This window comes from Struthio camelus, chromosome 21, assembly GCF_040807025.1.
Source record: "Struthio camelus isolate bStrCam1 chromosome 21, bStrCam1.hap1, whole genome shotgun sequence".
Lineage (NCBI taxonomy): Eukaryota > Metazoa > Chordata > Aves > Struthioniformes > Struthionidae > Struthio > Struthio camelus.
The window spans coordinates 13,358,690-13,365,439 of record NC_090962.1 but is presented as its reverse complement, the minus strand read 5'-3'; positions in this window follow the sequence as shown (position 1 = coordinate 13,365,439).

Genomic DNA, 6,750 nt, shown 5'->3' with positions numbered 1-6,750 from the left:
AAGCGCGGAGGGGAGCGGGGCCGAGCACCTGCCCGGCTTTTCTGCTTGTAAAGAAGCGAGCGGGGCTCATGCGGCTGGGTGCAGCGACGCCGACCGGGCGGCCGCTTTGCGTCCGACCTCGTCCTCGGCGCTGCCTTTATAGCCGAGGAGGAGAGGGAGGGCTACAAGACGACGGGAAGCACAGACAGTTAATGCAAAGCGAGACATCCCCCCCCCCCCACCCCGCCCCGCCGCCCCGAATAAACTGAATTTGCAGCTTGCAGGTAGCAAGCGAACCTGCACCGCCACGGGACGCGCTGCCTCGGGGCACCGCCGGGGCGAAGCCGGGGGGGGGAAAAAGAGCAAAACCATTTCAAAACGGGTCGGACAAGCCTGAGGGCGTCAAATGCCGCGGTTAAAGGGTACCGCGAGGCCCGGCAGCGCTCCCATCGGGCGCCGGCCCTCTCGCGCGGGGGAGTTTCCCGCGGGTTTCTCGGAGCCGGGGAGGCTGCAGGTGGGACCCGGCGGGAAGCGGATGCGGGTCGGGTCCCACCGGTTCCCGTGTTCCTGCGAAGCGCCTGGTGGCAGCCACGAAACGAGGGTCTTTCCTGAAAGACCTTACTTTTGTCTTCGTTTTCACCTGGCTGCGGATAAACCCCTTCTACGAGCCGCCTCGTCCTCAACGCGTGCAAGCCGGGGGTGTCGGGCAGCTTGTTTTAAGCTGTTTTACCGAAGGAAAAACGTCTCATACGGTTCCCGTTTGTGTCCCCCCCCCCCGGCCTAAAGACCGAAATCTCGATTGCAAATTGGCGCAGCTTGGTCTCAAAGAGCTCACTTGGAGGTCTGCTGAGCAGCCCTTGCCGACCGCGGGAAGGCGCGTGCTCAAGAGATGCTACAAATCCCACGGGCAGCCCAGCATTGCTTATCGGGTATGGAGGAATCAACCTGCACATCTTAAATCCAGGCCAAAAAACGTCTATTTTTGCCCTGCAGAAGCGCTCGGGCCGCTTGGCCGGCGAGGAGAGCTGGCACGGTTCAGGGTTACTCCACGGTGCGCCGAAGCCGTGCAGCAAAGCACGTAAGCTGCCGGGGTGGAAAAGGCAAACGCGTAAATCCCATTTGCACTTTTGGGACAGAGCCGTCCTGGAATAAATGGAAAAGTCGGCCACAGACTTTCCTGGAGCCGCACTTTTTGCCTCTCCGCGCCAGCGCCGGGTGCCCATTACCTATATTTTTGTGCGAGGTGATGGACAGCACTTAGAGTTGGCGGCTAGACCGGAAAACAAATGCTCTCTGCTCAGATGGATGTCGGCTTCCCGCTTCATGAAGCATATTATGCGCCCAAGGTGATACAGACATCGCAAGTGCTCCCCTGACGCTATGTAAAAATTTATAGTTGCTTCAGACCCACTCGCCGCGCGCTGCAGATTTATCGTCCGGGGAGCCGGCGCTTGCAGGAGGCGAGGTGGGTTGCTGCAAAGCAGCCGAAAGGAAGGGAGATCTGCCTGTAGCGGTTGCGGTTTTGGGGGGGGGTGTTGCTTGCAAATCACGGCGGTGAGGCAGCTTTGCGGCGCGGCGGGTGCATCCCGGCCAGGCGTCGAGGGGCTCATTCTGCAGCAGGCGGCGGGTGCAAAAACCCTTTTAAAGCGACTTTTGCAAAGAGAGCGGAGACCAGCTTGCCCAGAAATCCCTTATTAACAGCGCTTTTTGGGAGCAGTAAAGGCAGCGACCTCTCGGATGAGCCGCCCGTAACATGGGCAAACACGGAGCGGGGGGGGGGGGAACCAGATGCAAAAAAGACCTGACAGGTTTTCCCTTTGCGCGGCGCGAGCGAGTTATCAGCAATGCACATCGGTAAACAAATAAAGGAGATCTCCGCGCCAGAGACGGCAGCGGGGGCCGATGCTGCCGACCCCGGCGTTGTGGCTACCGGGAGGGAAAGAGCCCGGGCAAAACCTTGCAGGACGCTAAGAGGCAGCGAGGCGGCCGGCCGGCCCGCGCGCTTGCAGAGTTGCCGCTCGCTGGGTTTCCCTCGCCGAGGGGCGAACCTCGCGGTTTGCTTGTCTTTTTTCTTTTTAAGCAGCAGGATGGAGGGAAACGCTTAGAAATCCATCAGCCCCCAAATCATGCCCATGGGTGGGTGCATACACGCATGCATATATATATGTATGCACACATACATTTAAGTGTGTATATATGTATTTATATATTTGTGTGTATATTTGTATGTTTTTATTCATTTAAATGGCAAGCCCGTCTTCCTACGGTTTGGCTGGCGCAACCTCCCCGCTCCGTGCAGCCAGCGCGCGGACCCCGCTAGAGAAAAGCGTCCTGCAAATCCTCATCGCCTCCCTCCTCCCTCTTAAAGCTGTTGCTCTTCTCTCCGTTCACCCTTCAAACCCTCCCTCCGGAGGCTCAGCAACTTTGGGGGCTCCTCCAGGCCCCGGCGGAGATGCCGTCACCCAGCAGCCGCCCTCTCCCGGGACCTGCGGGGAGCCCCGACCCGCCGCGGGCTCTCACTGGCGCGGGAGCGCACCTTCAAATCACACGTTTACTGACCGTACCTACGTATTCGTTCCCCCACCGTTTTTAACACGGGCTCCTCCATAAAGCGCAGGTTATTACCCCAGCTGATCTCCGTGCCGGGGCCCGGCGTTAATTTTTGCAGCCTTCTCATTCGAGCACTTTTGGACGATTCCCACCCCCCCGGAGCCGGCGATGCCGCGTTTTCGCACGCCGAAGGCTGAGCCGGCAGCGGGGCTCGGGCGCGCCAAGCGGGCCTTTCCCTCCTCGTCGCCCGCCCTTCCTTGCCCCGCCAGGAGGTTTCTCCTCTCCAAAACACCCGTGAGAGCAGGCGAAGTCTCAGAATCGGACGTCGGGCGGGCAGCGAGCGAAGAGGAGCGCGCGCGGGGCGGAGGAAGGCAGCCAGCCGCGCTGCCGCTTTTAGCCTTATTTATACCCATCCAGCGGATGGCGGCGACCTATTTATGCAGCTGCTAAAACGCTCCTCTCCAACACGTTAAATATACACATAAATATATATATATATATATATATGTATGCATGCGCACGGCTATATTTATATGGCTCCTGGGAGGAAAGACAGCGAGGTTTCCGGCACAGCAAGGGTTTGGGGGAAAAAATCCAAGCAGCTGAGCCGTTTCGTTTCCAACACAGCTGAAACGTTGGGGGGGGGGGGGTTGTGTTTTTTTTTTGTTTGTTTTGTTTTCTCCGCAGAGAGAAAAAGTTAAGTGATTTCGGAAACAAAATGTTCTTTCCGACTGAAAAACCGAAACCTCCCATTTGAGCAGAGGGAGAAAGGCCAAGCTAAAGCCTTCCAAAAGGCTTAAAAAACAAAACAAAACAAAAAAACCCAACAAAAACCGTGATATTCAAGCCCAGCGAACTCTCCCGACGCGACTTCCAGCTGCGCCACGCTGCGGCCCCTCCAAACCCGTCTTTTCGCTCCCGCGGAGGCTCGGTCGGGCCGGAAGCGGCTCATCCCGCCTCGGGGGTCACTCGCGGCTTGGGAGGACGTTCTCCCCATCCGGCGCGGGCTCTCCCGCCCCCTGCGCCCGCTTTTTTATTCATATCTACGCGGCGGCCGTGCGTGTTTTCAGCCGACTCTTTGCATCTCGCAGCCGAGGCAAAGGGGCTGGGTTGAAAACACCTGGGTGCTTGGCAGGAGAAGAGCACGTGCCTTTTTAGGGCTTTTTGGGTTTTTTGTTCCCCAGCTGGGGCGATGCTGAGCCGGGGAAGCGAGCGGAGCGGCTGCGCGGTCCCGGCGCCTGTTAATTATCCAGCGATAAAAAGCCGGTTGCTAACGGGAGGCCGGAGCGGCCCTTCCTGCGCTCGGCTTGTCAAGCTATTAAAAAAGCATCCAGGAAATTGCTTTAATTCCCTTCGGGGTGCCGGGGTCCGGTCCAGGAGGCTTAGCGTTACCTGGCCCGAATGGCCTGCCGGGAGCCGGCGTTTCGGAGCGAGGCGATGTAATAAAAAAGGAGCGTAAGGGGCAACGGAGGAGCTGCGGAGTCGAGGCGGTGCCGGCTGCTGCAAAACTTCTTCGGGGACAAAGGCCGGTCCTGCCCGTGCAGCGAGCGATTGCTTCCGCAGCAAGCGAGCAGGATCCGCTCGGCAGGAACCTCGTGAGATGCCGCATCCGGGGGATGAAGGGCATCGCCGGGGGGGGGGGGGTGCCGCTCGTGGCCCGTTCCCTCATTAATCTTGATTACGGCGCCCTCGTGCCCGAGTTAATTCTCTCGTAGGTGCCCATCAGTCATGTAGCGGGGAATCTCTCAAAAGCTAATGAGGAGCCGTCTCCTTGCCGCGTTATTGCTCCGCTAATTAGCGCACAGGCTTCTGGAAAAGGTCAGCAGAGAGGAGCCGGGTAACTTGGCGTTTCCGCCGCGGCCCGGCAGCCTTTTTTTTTTTTCTCCCTCTTTTCCCCCCTTTTTTTTTTTTTTCCCTTTTTTGCATCGAATCGGGGTCGGCGAGCGCGGCCTGAGCGGAGGCAGCTCTCCCGCAAAGTCCCAGGCGGCTCAGGCGCGCGGGGGCGACCCAAAGCGCTGGTTCCTGCCGGGCTCGGCTCGGGCTTGCGCTTTTCCAGGGGACCGAAGCCTCCGGGGTTGGCGGCCGAGCCGCTTACACCAGCCGCCGGATTCACATGAAATTAAAAACCGAGCGAAAGGCGATGGAGCCCGACACCCCATGCGAACGGCGATGTTTTCACCCAGCAATTTACATCACTTACTGTCTCCTCGAATGTGCCCGAAGCTGCCTGGCGGCCCGCCTGCCCCCCTCGCCGCCCTGTCTCGCGCCGAAACGCTCCAGCTGCAGGCTGTCGGAGGCGTTTTGCGGCAGGGAAGCGACCGAGCCTTTTCCAAACGTTTGGGGACGACGTGCCGGTTTCACGCGTCTCCCCTGGCACCGGGCAGCCCCGTTGGGCAACCGCTTCTGTTCGCGCTGGGGGCAGTTTTGCAAGAAAAGGGTAAAACAGGAGCGTTCTTCCCCCTGCCAAAACCCAGATTTGCTTTGGGCTTGCTGGGACGGGGGATGCTCCTAACGCAGGGAGGAGCGGGCGTTTGCTCCGAAAGGCCCCGATGCTGTCATCCGGACGCCCCTTCTCCGGCCTCCTTGGCTGTTTCGGGGAGAATCGCTGCGCGGGGACGATGCACCGGGGCTTGGGCACGGGGCAGCATTTTGGGCGGATGCCTTATTTTTTCGGGGATATCTTATAGCCGTCGCTGTCTTTGCAAGCGCTGTTTCTTCCCACCGCTCTCCATTATCTTCCCAGCTGACTTCGAGGCGATGCCTCTCTCCGGTGTCGGGGGACCTATCGGATCCACAGCCAAAAAAACCACTAGGTTTTGCTGCCGTGCATCTCCGTGCAATAACTAGCTGAGGCTTTCACCGGAGGGAAAAAGGTTGCAGGAGGGGGAGAAAACCCATCTCGCTTCAAGGGATTTCAGGAACTAATTGATTTATTTTTGTTTTTGGCTCTCTCAGTGCAGGGACTGATTTTGTTTGTTTGCTTATTTAAAAAAATGCATCTGTTCCCAGCAGATTTAACAAGAGCGGTAGGACTTAGCGCTCGCTGCAGGTTTGCTCTTGACGCACCAGACGGCAGCCAGCGGAGGAGCCTCTTGAAACCCAGGGGGCTGCAGCCCCAGGGAGGCCTCTCGCTGCCTCGGGAAGGATTAATATTTATTGGGCTAAAAAATCTCCTGCCGGTCTTGCCTGCGCAGCCCAGTTTGTTCAGCTGAAGCTCTCGCAAAGCCGTCGCCTCGCCGGGCACCGCCGAGACCTTTTGCCCCTTTGGCCTCACTTTGCGAGAGCCGGAGGTGCGGGCACAGGTGCCAGGCAATCCTGCTTTCTGTCCCTGTGATCTTAGCAAATAAAACCGGCGTACGTGCACTGTCATGCATGTCCAGAAACTAATTAAATGAAGGAAGCTGGAAGGAAATGAGGCCATCTACAAAGCAGGGCCATGGAGGGACTTGAGGCCTGGCCACCAACCTGTGACTTGTCAGGGGGCAGAAGGGCTCCCGGGCCCAGTCGTGCTCCTGGCAGCTGCACGGAGAGGAGAAATGATAAATTAGAGCCCCAGCTGAGCACTGGCCCTTTGCACTGAGGGGGATTAGACACAGGCTGCTGCCACAACCCCGCGGCTGCCGGAGCTGTGTGCTGCGTCTCTCCCTGCTCCCTCTGGCTCCCTGCTCCCGTGTCCCTGCCAGGATTGCTGCCTGCATCCCCCTTGCCCTCCTGGACTGTGTATCCCTGCCCGAATCCCAGCTGCTCCTGCCCTGCTCATCCCTGCCTGTATCCTGCATCCTCTCCTAGGCTGCACATCCCTGCCTGAATCCCAACCCTTCCCAGCCTGCACATTCCTGCTGGTGTCCTGCATCCCCTCCTAGACTGTGCATCCCTGCTTGAATCCCAGCTCCTCCTGGACCGTGCATCCCTTCCTGCATCCTCTGCTGGACCCCACATCCCTGCCTGAATCCCAGCTCCTCCTGGACTATGCATCCCTGCCTGCATCGCACATCCCCTCCTAGACTGCACGTCTCTGCCTGCACCCTGCATCTCCTCCTGAACTGCACCTTCCTGCCTGCTTCCTGCATCTCTATCTGGACCACACATCCCTGCCTGAATCCCAACCCCCGCCTTGGACTTCACATCTCCCCACTGCCTCCTGCATCCCCTCCAGGACTATGCATCTCTCCCTGCCTCCCACATCCTTCCCTGGACCGCACATCCCTGCCTGCATCCCCT